The 18,088-nt window shown below is 38.5% G+C and overlaps 1 pseudogene; it reads left to right on the forward strand.

The window, feature by feature from the left end:
• The first annotated feature begins 17,079 nt into the window (after positions 1-17,079).
• LOC118614646 lies at positions 17,080-17,198 on the forward strand (annotated as a pseudogene).
• Positions 17,199-18,088: the final 890 nt, after the last annotated feature.

Below are 18,088 nucleotides of genomic sequence, written 5' to 3' on the forward strand. Positions count from 1 at the left end.
AACAAAACAATTCTCTCAGTGTAAACACACTGAAAGCAGGTTGGTTCCAGACAGCTCTTGCCTACCTTACTGTTTCCCAAAATATTGAAGGAGCCTTTCTCGTTCTTCCAACGTTTCTGATCAAGAATATTTGGTAAGTGCTAAGTCAGCTCTCACAGAAAATTGGGATATTCATCTCTCATGACCAAAACGTCAGTCTGGACTCAGCAAGGACCAGAGTCAATGTATCTTTAAGTCATGAAGCTACTGATTAAAAAGAAAAAATCTGAATGTTATTGGAGCATATTATTCTTATTGTAGGAAAGGTGCCATGTGAAGTAACTTCATTCCACTCCTGCCCACATATACGTAATTAAACTGAAAACAGATGCAATTCTGCAATTTGTGACATAAATCCATTCTCCTGAAATACTCAGGCATGGCAAGAAAAGGGTCATTTGAGTTACAAAGAAGTAGTATCTCTTCTATATTATTCAGGTAATCTGGATTTTATTCCTCTCATTTGTGTGGGGTTTTTTTTAACCATTTTAATAGACTATTTTTTAGAACTGATTTAGATTTACAAAAAAAATTGAGGAGTTCCCGTGCACCCCACACATAGTTTCCCCTATTATTAACATCCTACATTCGTATAGTGCATTCGCTAGAATTAATGATACATTATTATCAACTAAAGTCCATGCTTTCTTCAGATTCCCGTAGTTTTTACCTAATGTCCTTTTTCCATACCAGGATCTCATCCAAGATACCACATCCCTTTTAATGTTCATGTCTCTTTAAGCTCCACTCAGCTATGACAGTTTCTCAGACTCTTCCTTGCTTTTCATGACCTTGACAGCTTTGGAGAGTTCTGGTCCGGTATATGGTAGGATACTCCTCTTTTGGAATTTGTTTAATGTTTTACTCATAATTAGATTTGGGCTCTGAGTTTTGAGAAGGAAGACCGCAGAGAAAAAATTACATTTTTCATCATAGTATATCAAAGATATACATATTAATAGTGTGCACTATCATATCAAGTGATATGGCCTGTTACTGTTGATCTTGAATCTGGCCGAAGTAATGTTTGCCAGGTTTCTCTACTGCAAAGCTACTCCATTTTCCCCTTCCCTTTCCATTGTCTACTCTTGGAAAGAAAGTCTCTTTTCACAGCCCACATGTAAAAAGTATTGAGATGCCACTCTACTCCTGCTGAGTAGAGTTTCTTCATCAATTTTCGTGTTCAGGAGATGTGTCTCTTCTTCTCAATTATTTATTCGACTATTTATGTTTATCAGTATAGATTCATGGATACTTATTTTACACTTTGAGTTATAATCTAATACTACCTTAGTGATTTGTTGGTCAAATTATCCCAGCCTCTGGCCATTGGGAACTCTTTTTATATCAGTTCTTATGGCCTTCTAACATATTCCCATCAAGTGTGTGTGTGTGTGTGTGTGTGTGCACGCATGTGTGTGTTAGCACTACAAGATTCTTTTTATTTTATTTTTATTTTCAGGCTCTACAAGTTGCTTCAAGCATGACTTGCATATTTCCTTCCCCAGTCCTAGAATCAGTCATTTCACTACAGAGCCCTGATTGCTTTTATTAAAGAATGTTATAAAAACCAACATCTGGTGTTAGGTGTGCTCATTGACACTGGGCTGTCCTTCCCTTATGCCTCCTTAGATGACAGAGCAAAGAAAGTACTCTGTATATATACATATGTCTATAAATACTTCTATATAGAACCAACTGTAATCGCATCAATCATTTTCTGTATTCTTATTAATGAGAAAAGTGATTTGAATATCTCCTCCCATCACAACATTATGCTTAAAACACCCTTAAACTCACATTTGGAGCGAGAGCTTCCTTATGTCAAGCAATCTCTGCCCTTGAGAAGCTTCTGATCTGATGGGGAAGATAGATTTATATGTACATAATTTCAATAAAATATAGCAATTTGATAACCTTGTGGGAAAAGTACACATTGCTGGAAAAGTACACAGGAGGGCAAGTGGAGGAGAAAGGTGCTCTATGCATGTGAGTGAGGCTAAGGGGACTGGACTTTATCCTGTAGGTGAGTGGAGATGATTGCAATATTTAATGCAAGGCTAAGTCCACATAAACCCAAGCCAAACGGACCATTGCCAGTCTCCCAGGTACTAATGGAAAAGAAACATCAAAGCTAAAACCTAGAGCAGTGTTGGCGTTCGTGCTGTGGGAATGAAGAGGATGATGCTGATACGTGAAAGCAGTTATTTATTGAGCAATTACTATGTGACAAGCGTTATCTCGTTTAATTCTAGGAGATAGGCCTTATGACTAGTGCCAGTTAGCAGATGAAGAACTGAGTCCTAGAAGTTAAATAATGTGTGAATCATGCATCTGGGAGGTGGATGGCACAACTTTGGACCACATCTGCTCGATTCCTCACCATTACTCGCTTTAACTATCATTTGGCATCAGGAAAAGTTCAACTTCCGATACCCAAGTTACTCCTAAAGACAGCAGAGCTTAGCCAGTTCCAGGAGTCTATTTTTATTTCTAAGAAGAAAAAAAATATCTGCTGATGGAGGCCTGGTGGCTGTATCTAGATTAGAACAAAGACTTTGGAGAACAATAAACAGAATAAAGACAGGCGTTTCTTCTCCCCAGAAATAGGTTAACCTTGAGCAAATGTCTCTGTAAAATGTTTGAGTTAAATCATTTCCATCTTTCATAATGAGGAGAAATGGACAAATAAATCAGTTGGGAGTCTGTAGCCCAGTCCTCAGAGGTGATGTGTCAGCCTTGGTCTCTCCCTCCTCAATTTGTTGGGATTTATAACAGACAAGCAGGTCTCATCACTCACCTTGTGTCCCTTCAGTGGAATTCTGGGTAAGATCAAGTAAAGCCTCTGGGGGTTTGGAACTACTGTCTTATTACTTTGTCTACATGGTATTGAGACAAACCAAGGAAACATATGGTAGAAGAGTGAACACTTCATGTGACCTCATCAAAACTTCGTCATATAAGGAGATCAAATCTTCAGAAATACCTGCTATTTTGGTTTTTGCTTTTTTCTAGAAATGTGTGGCATCCTAGATTCATTCAGAAAGACTAGCATTACTCTCCTCTTCAGCTAATTGGGTTATGTGGTGAATTCACAAGGACTGGGTTTGAACTCAATCACCCTGAACAGCCATAACTAGAAGGAAGAATATAAAACACTTTCAGAATGCAGACTATAAACCTAGGCGCAAGGAATGTCTATTCACTAATAAAGGCAGTTTCGGCTGGCTAAGCATGTGCCTCCTTTGCGATTAATAAAAGCAGAAATGTAATCCCATTGCCTGCCTAATATAGAGTTCCCTACATAGAATGAAGGCTTATGAGTTTCAAACTTACCTCACATTTATTTACTTATAATTTTAAGCCCTATCACATTCCCCCCTGAAGAAAAGAATTTAAGATGGATAGAACTTTTATACTTTCTGTCTGAGGCCACCATGATAAAAACAGGCCTGCTCACCTCACACACTAATTCTTACCACACAGGGTGACTGTTGAGTAATGTATGTGTAGGGCATTGTGTGTTAATCATATACAAATGTTAAGTATTTTAAATTACCATTTATTTTAAATTAGTATGTTCTTAACCTCAGTACATTATGAGAAGGAAGACTCTAAGAATTGTGGGAAAGCTATGTTCTCTTGATAAGTGAACAATGAAATGACTGGAGAAAATGGATATATTAAATGCTTTACTATTCAAAATACAAACCAAACCAGGGAAACCCAGTAAAGTTCCCAAGCACTTCTCCGAGTCAAAAATTTTTAAGTTTTTTGTTTCCTTTTCAAAAAATTTTCATACAACCATAATTAATGCAACAGACCGTAAAGCAAGTTCAGGGTCAGGAATCCGGATGAGCAAGTTCAGGGCCAGAAATGTAGAGGTAAGTTATGCCATAGCCTCTAACCTGACTGGCCCTGATTTAATAAGGCCTCCTCATCACATCCTCCCATGCACTCAGCTTCCAACTGCCTGCTTTAAGAGACAAGGCAATTAGTGGTAGAGAAGAGTGAGAAGATTACTACATTCCACACACATCTGGGGAGGAGGGAAGGGTTTCCCACCCCCCAGGATGTAGCCAGACAGAGGGGTGCCCGCCAGAGTGAAGAATGCAAAATAGTCTTGATTTATAGATTTGCGGTAAACTAATTTGAAAAGTTAAGGCATGTCATCTGAAAAAGCTTTGGATTGCCTCATCTTTCAAGGTAAGATTGGAATTTTTAGGGAGAGGGGTTTCTGGCTGTTTCCACTGAACTAAATCATAAGGTGTTTCATAATTCTGTGACAGTAGATTGTGCAACTGAGCAGCTTTTATTTTCCTTAAACACATAAAGCACCCAACTCTGCTCTGTGATGCCTTTATCTGCTTTGCAGCCAGCATCAAAAACTGAGTGTCCAGCTGGACCCTAGAACCCTACAATTACTGGTTTTTGGACTTCTCAGAGCGGAACTCAGGCCAAGCGTCTACTTCAGATTATATGATTTCAATATTGTGCTCTGGGATGCTCTTGCCCGAATTCTCTCTTTCATGTAAAAATATTCTAAAATACCAGTGCTCTAAGGGAATGCCAATTACATCACTAAAATGGCATAGAGCTTTACTTGGCTCTCTTACATACTGGTTAATGTTTAGGGCCATATGGATCTACTGATAGTGGATGATGCTGATTCATTTCCCAGGTATGACAGGAAAAAGGTCCTGTTGCTCTATCCTATTATTCCCCAAAGGGTAATCTACATTTAATTTCTTGTCCCTGCCCTTTTAGGCACTGCTATAAGGAAGCCCCTGCATTAGAATTGATCCTTAAGCACCAGAACTGGCTCAGGATTTTTACATTCTCTTCCTACCCTTGGATGAAGTCACAGGCATTTAAGAATAGACCCCTTCTTCCTATATAAGGGGCTCTTTCCTTGTGTCTACCTTCTGAGTAAGCAAACCTGATGTCTGGCCATGCTAGATCAGATCAGGTCATTTGCTTTTGGTTTGTCTCTTTCAAGCTTAAATTCCACCATCAGTTGACATTTGCTCCATCTCCCAAGGTCCTAGGCCAGTTCTCCCCCACTCATATGTCTAGCTCCGGCTTTCTACCATCAGGACAAGTCAGAGATTTTATAGAAATTTGGTCACAAATGACAAAGACATCCCTCCAACATGTTCAAGCACAAAGGGGAATATAATGACCAGTAGCATCCAAAATTAGAACCCCAACCATTGGAAAGACAAAGCTGTAGCTGGAGCCAGGACCGACTGTGACGTGGTATTCTAAGGCTACCTCTTTCCATCTCTTGTTTCTGACTGCTCTGGGTGTCAAGTTTATTCTCTCTCACAATTTTTCTTCATTTTGTAGGGGACATGGCAGCACATAGCATCTAGGTTTTATATCGTACGACTTCTGCCACTCAGTGCGATTAGTTTCAATTCTACGGACAGAAGTTCAGAAATCCTCGTGAAATAATTCACTTGTGTAACCAGATTCCATACCAGATATGAGATTTGGTTAAGAGGAAGGGGCACAATATGATTGAAAGACAATTATATTGTAGACACCTTTTTGCCCCACAGCAAAGTTAAGATATTAAGGATTAGTGCTTTATCCTAGCATAAAGTTCAAGAGCGCCTGATGCAATCAGCCAAGCTTTGACGGGCATAGCCATTTGAGAAATTTCTTGTATTCTCCAGGAACAATGTCTTCACCTTCTAATACTTGATTTATAAAATGATAATCTTCACCCTATGTCCAGGATATATACAGGCTTTGACATCTACTACAAGTTGGAAATTATTACTATAGGTAAAATTTTAATTTAAATTTTTAAAATATCATATAAAAACTTTTAATCTCAGGATAATCATATATAAGGAAGAAAGTTGTGATGAAAGTTGGGATAATATTATGGGTGGCCAATATAATTTAGCCAATATTTATTAAGCACCTTTTTTTTTATGTACAGGGCATTTCACCACTCAAATTTTTATGCTTGTCAATCTGCATGCTTTATTATAACAGTTAAATGAATTAACTCTTTTAAAATTAAATTTGGCTTACCACTAAAAATATATATTGATACATATTAAGTTTGATTTGCAGTTCACTCTATCATGAAACAAAATGGCAAGTAATAAAAATGTTAAATAAGCACATGTCTCCTCGTGATTTTTAGTAACTATCAATTACATTCAGTAAAAGGAGAGGTCTACAGTTCACAAAAACATGTAATATTCAATAATAAAGTTGTCCCCACAGAAGATGAGGAAAATGAGTCTCTCACTTTAAGTCAGCTTAGACCAAATTGAGGAGAAAAACCTATCCCAGGGTAATATACCTGTGAGTCTCCCCAATCATAAGACTTAGATAAGTTCACAGATAACACATCCAACAAGACAAGTCTGGACACTGTTTCCTGAACATGGCATTGCCCTCATCTGCCTCCAGATTTTGCCTCAAATTGTTGGCTCAGTCTAAAGTACCTTTGTTTTCAATCCCTTTATGTCTTTTGTCTTGTCTTCAAAGTTTAACTAAAATTCTACCTCCTCTCAGAAGCCCTGCCACTCTCAAACTCTCCAGAGTAAGGTATTCCTTTGGTTACATTTGCCTAACAAGATGTTAATATATATTTTTTGCCTTTTCAGAATCAATCTTGTATCACAGTTTGCATGTGTGTGTGTAAGATGATAGATGATGATGATGACTGTAGATAGATGATAGATGATGATAGATAGATAGATAGATAGATAGATAGATAGATAGATAGATGATAGATATAGATAGATAGACAGACAGATGATAGATAGATACTCTACTAGATGCTGAGCTCCTGGAGGGTAACTGCCATAATTTTTTTTTCTGCCTGTCTTTAACCATTAAGTATGTATTTGTGAGTGATCGTATTCACTGTTATGCATTAAGATAAATCAGACTATATTTTATTCTCTAAGAATTTACAGTGTAGGGAATAAAATACAGGCAAAAAATAAATACGATACAAGATAAGTGACATAGAGAGCCAAAGATGAAAAGTTATGAGAGTTCCCAGAATATGGAGATCACCAGTGAGGGAAGGAGTGGGCAGAGAGAAATAAAAGGGGAAACCAGAAAAGATTTCATGGAACAGAATAGGTTTAGAAATTGTCCACTGAGAATAGGATACGTGGGTATTTTAATTATGGGCAACAACGTGAGTAAAGGCAGAAACAGAAAGAGCAGGAAGGTAGATTCGAGGGGATTGCAAGATGCATAAAGAGAAACAGTAAGAAAGTGTTGGAATGGTAGCTTGGAAACCAATATCATTTAGAGGAATCTGGACAGTATTTTCTCATTAATCTGGACCCATAGGAGAGGTGGACAAAAGAAGAGGCCGAATGTACTGGGGGAGCCCATCAGGCTGCACCAAGAGGGTAAGCAAAGAATAATGAGGCCCCAGCCGAAACGGCCACAGTGGGGGTGAATGCCTTACACAGAGGTTTGACAAGGCTTTGTTGGTTGCATGTGGAGTGCAAGGAAGAGAAAGGAAGGGGTTTTCTGCATTGGGGGGATGGTCATGCCATTGATTAAAGCAAAGAACAATTGGAGGAGGGCAAAACATGATCCCCTCCCTCCCCTCAAAACGTCAAGTAAATGCTTTTCTCTAAACGTGGGCCTCTCAGTTCAGCACCTGATAGAGTCATCCCAAAAATAAGTTAATAAATGTTTAGTGAATTGATATAAATCTGTAAGAAACATTAAAACTTTATGGTGACAACAGTGGAAATAAAATCTTCTACTGACATCACTAAAACTTGAAGGTGCCATTGTGGAAGACAACTATGCCACGTAGAGTGTCTCCTGGTCCCACATCCTGTTATCAGCTCAGAAAATTCTCATCAGTTGAAAAGCAACTATCAGTCCCAAGCCCATTTCACTAAAGAGCGAATGGCATTGGGTTATCTAAGTGTTTTCAAACAGCAGGTGACAGCAAATCCTGCCCCAGGCAATGTTTTAAGCCCCTTACGAATATTAAATCTTTTACTTCTCATAACTCCAGTGGCAAGCATTATTATCATTTCCATTTGAAGCATGAGGAAACCCTGGAATAGGAAGTTAAGTAATTAGAGCAAGGTCACACAGAAAGCAAGAGTCAGGATTTGAACCCAAGCAGGCTGGTGCCGGAGTCCATGAGCGTAATGGCTGCCTTACAGGGTCCTGCAGGCTTCAATGGCAAAGCTGGTGGGGCTCAAGTCCAGCTGGAGCCAGAGCTCACGTTTCCTCCCACTTTTGCCCAGAAAAAAACTTTGCTGAAGCTTTCTTCTGAGAAGAAAAGAAAAATGATTATTGAATGATTGGCCCGGGATCAAATGGAAATAAAGAGTGATGTCTGTAACTCATGTTCCTAACATCCAATTTAGGTTCATCCTGCCCTACAAAAGGGTTAACAGTGAACAGATTATAATCATTATCTGGTAGCCTTTATTCCGGGAATGCCTTTCAAAAAATGTGGTGTGTAGGTTAGTTATTTAGAATACAGGAAACATTACACTTAAAACATCTTTGGGGCAGAGGTGAATACTTGATAAATATAATTAGCGATTTTCCATGGTCTTTACGAATCAAACTTTTATGATAAATTTCTCAAAAAAAGGTGATTTTACTTATCCACATTTATATTTCTAGGTTCGGTATGTTATCATGAATCCCCCAATCATCCTTTTAGAAACATTGCAGTATAGGGTTTTATTGTAGCTGTCTTTTGAGGTTGCAAATTGTTAACATCTGTCTCTTAGTGTTTGTTTTTTTTTTTTACAATACTCTAAATACTCTAATCTCTGGTTATCCTGCTAATAACTATAATTTTCTAGTCAGCTGCTATCTCTCAAGGTAGTTTAAAGGTCATTTTTTGCAATATATAAAGAAGCCTGTGAAGAAAGTGGACGTGATTTATTTTTTAGTAAGTTGAACTCATGTTTGGATTTGGTTTTGTCTCTAAGAAGAACGAGTCTCTGCCTAGCTATTTTGCTCCAATCTCTTTGGTCCCAGCATGATTAGTTTTGGTCTCTTTCATTACATTTCACTTCTGTTACCTGATGTTCCTCCTAATAGATGTGGAAAACAGATATCACTTTCAGAGGTGTAATTAAAGGATACATTTATATTGCACTTTTTGTAGTCAAAGTACTGGTTGATCCATATATTATCCCTCCAAAGTAAAAGCATGCTGCACTTCTCCCTAGAGAGGCATGTTTCTAAAAACTCTTAATCAAGATTTAGAGAATTACAACTGTTTTATTTTCTGCAGAAAATTATGGAACATGAATATATTTGTGTAAATACACACATTTCGATTTATCGAAGGTGCCAATCAAAATACAAGAGGATCATAAACATAAGCTATAATAAACATATGTGTTGGGTTTTTTTTGTTTATTTGTTTGTTTGTGTTATCTCATCTGCATCCATTAGTTTCTTGTAGGAAAAATAAAAATAAAAATCCAGGTTTTCTTTAGGTAAAATTTATCTTCACTCAACTTTGCCTGTAGCTCCAGAGCATGACCAATTGGTGATCATCAAGGACACATGTGACCCACCCTTGGCCAATGACATGCAAACTCGGGAGTCTGCAAGAGCTCTTTTGGAAAGAACGTGCATCTTCTTTCCAGTGGGATTGCTTAGCAGGTAGGATATCAACATGGGCCTGGCCATGTCTAAATGGTTACCACGGGTAAAACTCAGTCTGAAAATATAGTCAAAGCAGGTAGAAATTAGATGCAAAATCCAGAGAGAGACAATACGCTGATGCCATCATTTGTGGCCATGGATAAGCCTCACCTGCGATTATGAGAAATTAGTTCTTTTCACTGGAAAATGAGTGGCACCTGATTAGTACATAAGCACAATTGATGTCTATACACATTAATAAGGATCCAATTTTACTATAACAGATAATAAGTATGATGGAAACTTTAATAGAATATTTTAAATGAAAATAACTGGGTAGGATTAAGTAAGAAAGGCTTCAGGGGAGACATTATAAATGATGCTTTGACTAGATCAAATAATTGTAAAGTAATAGCTCATATCCTGACATACAGGAGTTTATATAAGGATTTGTTATGGATTTTCTTTTGTCCACCCTTAGAATTTAGTTTTTGAAGTCCTAACTCCCAGTACCTCAGAATGTGACCTGACTTGGAAATAGAATTGTTGCATATCTATCTAACCACTTAAGATAAAGTAATAGTGGAGTAGGAGGTGTCCCTAATCCGATATGACTAATGTCCTTAAGAAAAAGGAGAAATTCGGACACAGACACACATAGGAAGAAGACCATGTGAAGATGAAGACAGAGATGGGGTGATGCTTCTACAAGTTGAGGAACACCAAGAATGGCTAGCAAAGCACCACACACTAGTGAAGAGGCATGGAACAGACTCTCACTCAGAGCCCTCAGAAGGAGTCAAGCCTATTGACGCCTTGATCTTGGACTTCAGGCCTCTTGAACTGTGAGACAATAAATTTCTACTCATTAAGCTCACCTAGTTGGTTGTACTTTTTCCAGCAGCCCTGGTAAACTAATACAGGGTCTAAGGATATTTACAGATGAAGATAAAATATTCTTTGGGATAGAAGTGAGTCAAAATAAAATAGAAGAACACTGATCAAAGTTAACTGTCATTTGTTCTAAGAGTTCATAGAACAAAAGTGTAAAGACCAAATTAGAATGATGATTGAATAAAAGAGATAAAGGAATATATCTGAGAAATAGTATAAAGGAAGAAACTTGAAATTTGGCAAGAAAATGGATTATTAGTATGTAGGTTTGGATGGGAAAGATTTTTTTTAAATTTGTTTCTTTATGACTTCAAAACTATGTAATTTGGGAGTCCATACTTTACAACAGTGCTCACTCTTGGTGTTAAATATTCTATGGTTTTAGACAAACGTATAATGACATGAATCCACAATTATAGTGTCATATAGGGTAATTTCACTGCCCTAAACACCTCTGTGCTCCTCCATCTTTTCTCCTCTAACTCCTGACAACCACTAATCTTACTATCTCTATAATTCTCCTTTTTACAGAATGTTTTGTAGTTGGAATTATATACTAGATAGCCTTTTCAGATTGGCTCCTTTCAGTTGGTAATATGCATTTAAGTTGTCTCCATATCTCCTCATGGACTAATAGCTTACTCCTTTTTTAGTGCTGAATAATATTCCATTGTCTGGATGTACCACATTTATTTATCCACTCTCCTATTGAAAGACGTCTTCGTTAAGTTGGACTTTCAATGTGTCTACCATGATGACTCTAGCTAAGGCTCTACTGCTGCTGTTCCTGTCAGGAGGGGTCATGGAGGTGTGAGGGTGACCAAGGACATGTGTCAGTGTTGCATTGCCAGCTTCTGGGTGTCAGGAGTCAGTAGGGGTGCTGCAGCAGCAACAATGCTATCGGAATGCCTCCTCTGCAGCCCCAGTGCTGGCCCTTGATGTCCACTCTTCCAGCCTTTCCAACAGTCTCCCAAGCCCTTAACTTCCTGCATTAAGTCCCTTTCTTTTTAAAATATCTATAGCGGTTTCTGTTTCCTGCACTGAATTTTGAATGATACAGTTTATTAGTGAACCATGTGTTTACCCTACTTTGGTTTGGGGATGTTTTCCTCAGCTTCTTAATTTGTGTACACCTATATTTTATCTACCTTTAAGATTTTAAAAGTATAAAATAAAAATAATAGGTAACAAGAGACATATCTCTTAGCCAGATAAAAAAAAAAAGAGAGAATAATCTGTCATATTTCATAGCCTATGCACTTTATTTACTGTATGTATCTTTTTAGATAATTGTTTATGCAATTGTTGTTTTTTTTCCTTCTGCATACAAGTTTAAATATCTGAATTCTTATTAAGAAAGATAACAAATGCACTAGGATTTTTCCTGGACTAAAAAATACTTTCAAGATTATTTGAATCTTTTCTCTCTCTCTCTCTCTTTTTTTTTTTTTTTCGTTCAGTAGATATCACTGCAAACTAATCCAGAATCTAAAATTGTTAATGCCATATGTGTCATTGATTTCCATCTTGCCAATTAAATAAAGGTTACCGCCTGGGCGCTTCAAAGATTGCCTCTCTCCCTAGGCACCGTCACAGTAATTCGGCTCAGCCAGGGCACTCCTGCTGGCAGTCCTCAAATTCCCTCTGCAGGGAACGGCTGTACGCCTTCTGGGAAAACTCCACTTAGGGAGTGGGGAAAAGTGCTGATAACCAGAACTCCAATTTGCTGACCTTTCATTGTTCATGAGAGAAGCTCATCTTTTCTGTTTTCCCAAAGGGCCACGAATTAATTCAACAAGAATCTATTGAACACCTATGGAATGGAAGGCCCTGGGCCAGGTACTAAGAATACCAAGAAAAAAAAAAATAGATGTGAAGCTAGGTTTGTCTTCCGTAAGTTCCGACTTTGAGTAGTTGGGTACATACTAGTTTTAACATCATGTGATCAGGCCTATGAATGGAGTGCTATTGGGCAGCAAAGAGGCAGGAAGAGTCATATTTCACTGTGAGGAGGAGAAATAGTGATTTGCCAAGTAGAGAAAGAGGTGACATTTGAACTCAGTTGTGAAGAATAATTAAGGCTTGTCCAGGGCAGAGTGGACAAAAAATAAAGGGGAATTTAAGAAGGAAAAAACAAACAAAAAAGCAGTGTGAGCCAAGGCAGGAAGACAAGAGATGACTAGGCTGGAGTAAAGCAGCTCCCCCTCCCCATATGGGCCTCATCCAATCAGTTGAAGGCCCCAAAAGAACAAAAAGGTTGACTTGCCCTTGACCAAGAGAGAACTCCTTCCTGACTGCCTTTAAGCTGAGACATTGTCTTTTTTTCCTGCCTTTGGACTTGAATTGAAACATCTGCTATGTCTGGGTCTTGAGCCTGCCAGTGTTCAGACTGGAACTACACCATTGGCTCTCCCGGGGCTCCAGGGCTTGCCAATTGCAGATCTTGGGACTTGTCAGCCTCCATAATCACATGAGCCAATTCCTTATAATAAATTTTTTAGATATATATACACACACACATTCTATTGGTTCTGTTCTCTAGAGAACCCTGAGTAATACAGAAAGGGTAGCAAAAGATGAGGTCGCAATATTGAACATAACAAGAATGTAAAGAATCTGAAGGTTGTTCTACATATATTAAAAACAGCTAATATTTCTTTTCAATATTATAATTGTTGTTGTAACAAGCTATAATTTTGCTGCTTATTTCTTGGGGTGCCAAGACACTCTTCCGACTGCTTTACAGGTATCAACTCATTTGTTTCTGGCAGCCCCTTTACGAGGGAGGCACTATTATTATCCCCGATGTACAGAGGCAGAAACGATGCACAGGGAAGTAACCTGCCTTCAGTCACTTAGCTAGTAAGTGGCAGAGTCCTGAATGGAACCTAGGCAGTTGCATCTCTAGAGTCTGTATCCTGTTACTAATGCTTTAGTGATGCTCTGACATTGAACTTAATTTCATAGGTATTTTCGAGCACAGAGATATATACTAAATTTGTCACTTTAGAAAAATTATTTTCATGGTATAATGGAGAGCAAAGTAGAGAAGGAAAGTACAAAGACTGCAGAAATTAAAATGAGAATCAGTGGTAAGTTGCTGGCCTGGTCTCGTAGTGGTGGGAATAGGGAGTAGGTGATGATCCTAGGAATCTGTTCTAGAGATAACATCACCATAATCTGCTAACTAATCAGACGTCAGGAATGAGAGAAAGGCGGCATGATTAGGACCTGCTGAGTGATGACCTGTGCTGGAAAGCACGTCAAGGGGAGGCGAGAGCACAGCTAGTGGGGATTTAGAAATGGAAACTGAGAGGTCTGCAGTTAGAAATCTGAACATAGCCTAGGATTAGAGCAATGAATTGTAGAGTTAGATTAGTTTCCTACAGCTGCTGTAACAAAGTACTGCAAACTTTGTGGCTTTTCACAATAGAAATTTATTCTTTCACAGAAATACAAAACCAAGGTGTGGACAGAGCCACAGTCCCTCTGGAAGATCTGGGGGAGAATTATTCGTTCCTTGGCTCCTTCAGCTTCTGATGGCCGCTAGGATTCTTTGGCACTCCTTGGCTTGTGGCCGCCTCACTGCAACTGCTGCCTCCAACACCACACCCTCTCCTATGCATGAGCTGACTCTCCCTCCCCTCTTCTTATGAAGACAGGTGCAATGGCATTTAGAGCACATCCAATTAATCTAATTCTCTCTCGAATATTCTTAAGTTAGTCACATCAGCAAAGACCCTCTTACAAATTAAGTAACGTTTGTAGGTTACCAAGATTAGGATCTGACAAGTTTGGGTGTCCATTATTCAGCCTACTATAGAAGTCATGAGAATGTGAAAGATTAGGAAGGGAGAAGAAGAGTTGCCAAGGGCAAGAAATGGCAGGAAGCCATGTTGGCGTAGAGGAAGGAGCCCTGTGAGTTCAATCCCCACTTTGCCACTGCTCGTGTGGACCTAACCACGTGGCCCCAGCACAATCGGGTGTCATTTCCTCCTCTGCCAAGTGGTGAAGCTCAACTACATAACTTTCCTCTCGAGTAGAAAATGTTAAGCGTGCATTTCATCTAAACAGATGTGCAGAGTCATTTGGAATCTGTGGCTGTTTCAGAATCTTATTTTACTGAAATAATATTAAAAATGAGAGAATAAACCCAAAAGCATCCACGATCCTTTCATTTAACCAAATCGGTGTTTTCATTTATATGACATTTTCTAGTCCCTGAGCAAGCACACATTCAATTTTTACATATTGGCCACATTTTCATAGGTAGACTTTTATAGTCTGTATTGTAATTTAAAATGTCACCATGATTATTTTTCCATTCTGCTACAGCCCTCTCTTCCAATCTCCCCCATTCCCCAACCTGCAGAGCTTCCACGTAGTGAAGCTAAAAGAGACGCATTCTGCATGCAGGGTGCCCCTTGGAGTTGGGCAATGACAACCATCAGAACAGCAACGGCGACCTGCCTCCTAGGATGCTGCACACTTGTACCCCCGAGTACCGCCTACAACAGAGTCAGCTCGAAACCCCTTCAGGTAAAGTTCTTTCCCGTTCTAAACTTAGATTCTAATTCCTACCAAGGCAAAAACACGTTAGTATGCAGGTACTTATAGTAACTTCTCAGAAAGCTTTTATTTTAGATAGAGCTTGAAATAATACTTTAGAGAGTTAAAATATATCCTGTATTGAACATATTTAGCTTTTCATTTAGGTGATGTCTCAACTACTGCTGCCCTAAGGATTACATCCTATTGCTTCTCAGCCTTCTGGCTAAGATCAAGTATAGGATTACATCCCATTCAAACATACCTGCTTCAAGCTATGTTGACATCATTTTTCACAATACAAAATAACTGCTACAATTAAGTCCTTAAGTCAGTCATCTCTATTCTGCATAAAAGTGCTGAGCATAATGAAAAAACGCCCCACTTTTCTGCAATAAATAGCAATCTGAATTTAACTGCAAAATTTCTGAGACATTCTTGGAACTCTATTTATTCTATTTGGTCTTTGTATCTTTTTTTTCCTGAGCTGACTCTCCCCCTTAAAGAACCTCACAGTCCACATGCAAATGGGCAAATGTTACACTTTCAACCTTTCTCTCTCTCTTTCTCTTCCCCCTCCCCCACCTCTGTCTGTCTGTCTGTCTCTCTCTCTCTCACACACACATACACACATGGAAAAAAATAGGTTGAACTATCAAAGTGTGCTATAATCAATTTTCATTCAGTATGTATTAAATTTTGAAATGGTACCAAAGAGCGTGAAACTAAAAGAATCAATCATCCTTTATCATGTCCCTTCAGGATGAAATTAACTTGAAATGGTCATTCTTGTTTCTTTCCGCTGGCAGAGAAAAAAATAGCTTGGAGGTGCTGGATGAAATCTAGGACATTGAACACCTGCTGTGGAGGAGCAAGGTGTCCTCTGTGCAGGGGTGTAATGATGTTAAAGGTGTTATGGTTTACATGGGTACAAAATAGTGGTGAAAATATTCTGTATGGTTCAGCACACCATAAACACCGACCACAGGTTTAGCTTGTACTTTGGTTCATATCTACGATTAACTTCTATTCTGCCTCTTGGCTCACCATGGATGAACCTGCTGGAATGCGTATGGCTGGGCAATTTACTCAACCTCTCAATGCCTCGGTACCTTCATCTGTTGATATGGATAGGGCTAACAGTATCTTCTTTACACAGATGTTGAAAGGACCAAATCACATAATACATATGAAATACAGGATAGTGCCTGATGCAGAGGAACTACTCAATAACTCTTAGCTACTCTATCCAACTCCTCATTCTATTGGATGAGGAGTTTAGTCATCCATCCTAATCATGCCATTTTACCAGGGATTCCTTGAGGACAATTTGCAGTCTGTGAGAGCATTCATTTCTCCCTGATCTGACTTCTAGCTGCCCTGCTTCTCCATGGAGCAGCAATGTGAAAATTCCAGTCACCCAGTGTGGGCATCTTGTAATGCACAAGCCTTTGGGATGGAAGTCTGATTTTAGCCCAGAGTCAGTTGACAAAGCTAGCTTACCACTTCAATGTTAAGCATAAAATCCTGGATGACAAAGAGGAGCTAGTCAGGAAACTGTGGTAGACACCATCTTCCCAATAAGTTAAATGAAACCAACTCCTATGAACCTCCAGATTGACCTGTAATTGAAAACTGGTTGGCACCATGCTGTTCGTCAGCTTCCCAAATGATACTCTGACCTTTTTGTTTTCATTTTCTATTTATCTGTTATTGAAAATCTTTGGATACTGTGATGCCAACACAACAGATCTCAGTGGCATATTTTTGTTCCATTGCAAAAAAAAAAAAAAAAAAAAGAAAGAAAGAAAGATTAAATGACAGGAAGTAAAGCTGTGAAACATGTTTTACTTTAAAATGACTCAAACAATAACTTTTTAAAAAATAGTCTCTCTCATCATAGAACTTGGTGCTGGAAATGTCATTAATCTTCTCATGTAATGATTTCTTTTCGCAAATGAGGAAACAGTCTACGGTCATGTTACCCTGAACAAGTCCGATCTCTTCTGATCTTGGAAGCTAAGCAGGGTCAGGCCTGATTAGTACTTGGATGGGAGACCACCTAGGAAGACTGGGTGCTGTAGGCATAAAAATAAACAAACAAACGAATAAATAAATAAATAAATAAATAAAATAAGGAATTGTAAACTGACAAGGTCCTTGCAATCTGTGAGGTCAACCAAGGGCTGCCTCACCTAGAATGAATGAATGAATGAATGAATGAATGAATGAATAAAATGAGGGCACAGATCTAGAAAGGTAAAATGTAGACTCTTAATTACTGGGTAATCTTTGGAGATCTGATTTGTGACTTGCTATTTGCATTGATTGATTCACTACATAATTAATCAAGTGAACTATGTAATCTATGCTACTGGCCAATCTTTGCCAAATTATAATCAGACCTTATATTACGTTATGCTCTACAGTTTTGATGGTTTATCTTAATTATTCTTCACTACTCTCCTCTGATAAAAAAAGATTATAGTACGCCTCTATTAGGATGAGAAATTCAGACTCAGAAAGTGTATGGGTTATTTACCAGTGGTTCCCTAGCTAGTAAGTGACAGAGGTGAACTTTGAGCTAACCTTTCTGATTTCCTATTCCATGTTTCTCCTGAGGAAATTTCCCTGGGAGTAAAGAATACCGTGTCTTAGGAAATCATTCTAATTACCTAAGAACTAGACCAATTGGAAATGTAACACATCTTGGGAACACATGGTGAAGTCTTGGACACCAGGGATAAAAAAAAGGATTTAGCTAGATTTAGTCAAAGAACATAAGCTTTAACTACATACCAATCTTGTTGTAATCTAGGCATGCATGTACAATAGTTTGGTAAGGAAAAGGTTATTGATTTTGTTTTCTGGAACTCAACCATAATACCCCAAACTAGCTTACATCTATAAAGAAATATCTGAAACCTAAATCAATCATAAAATCCAGCCTCCCCACCAAAATACATATATATTTTTA

The sequence above is a fragment of the Rousettus aegyptiacus genome, unplaced genomic scaffold (genome assembly GCF_014176215.1).
Source record: "Rousettus aegyptiacus isolate mRouAeg1 unplaced genomic scaffold, mRouAeg1.p scaffold_m13_p_2, whole genome shotgun sequence".
Classification (NCBI taxonomy): domain Eukaryota; kingdom Metazoa; phylum Chordata; class Mammalia; order Chiroptera; family Pteropodidae; genus Rousettus; species Rousettus aegyptiacus.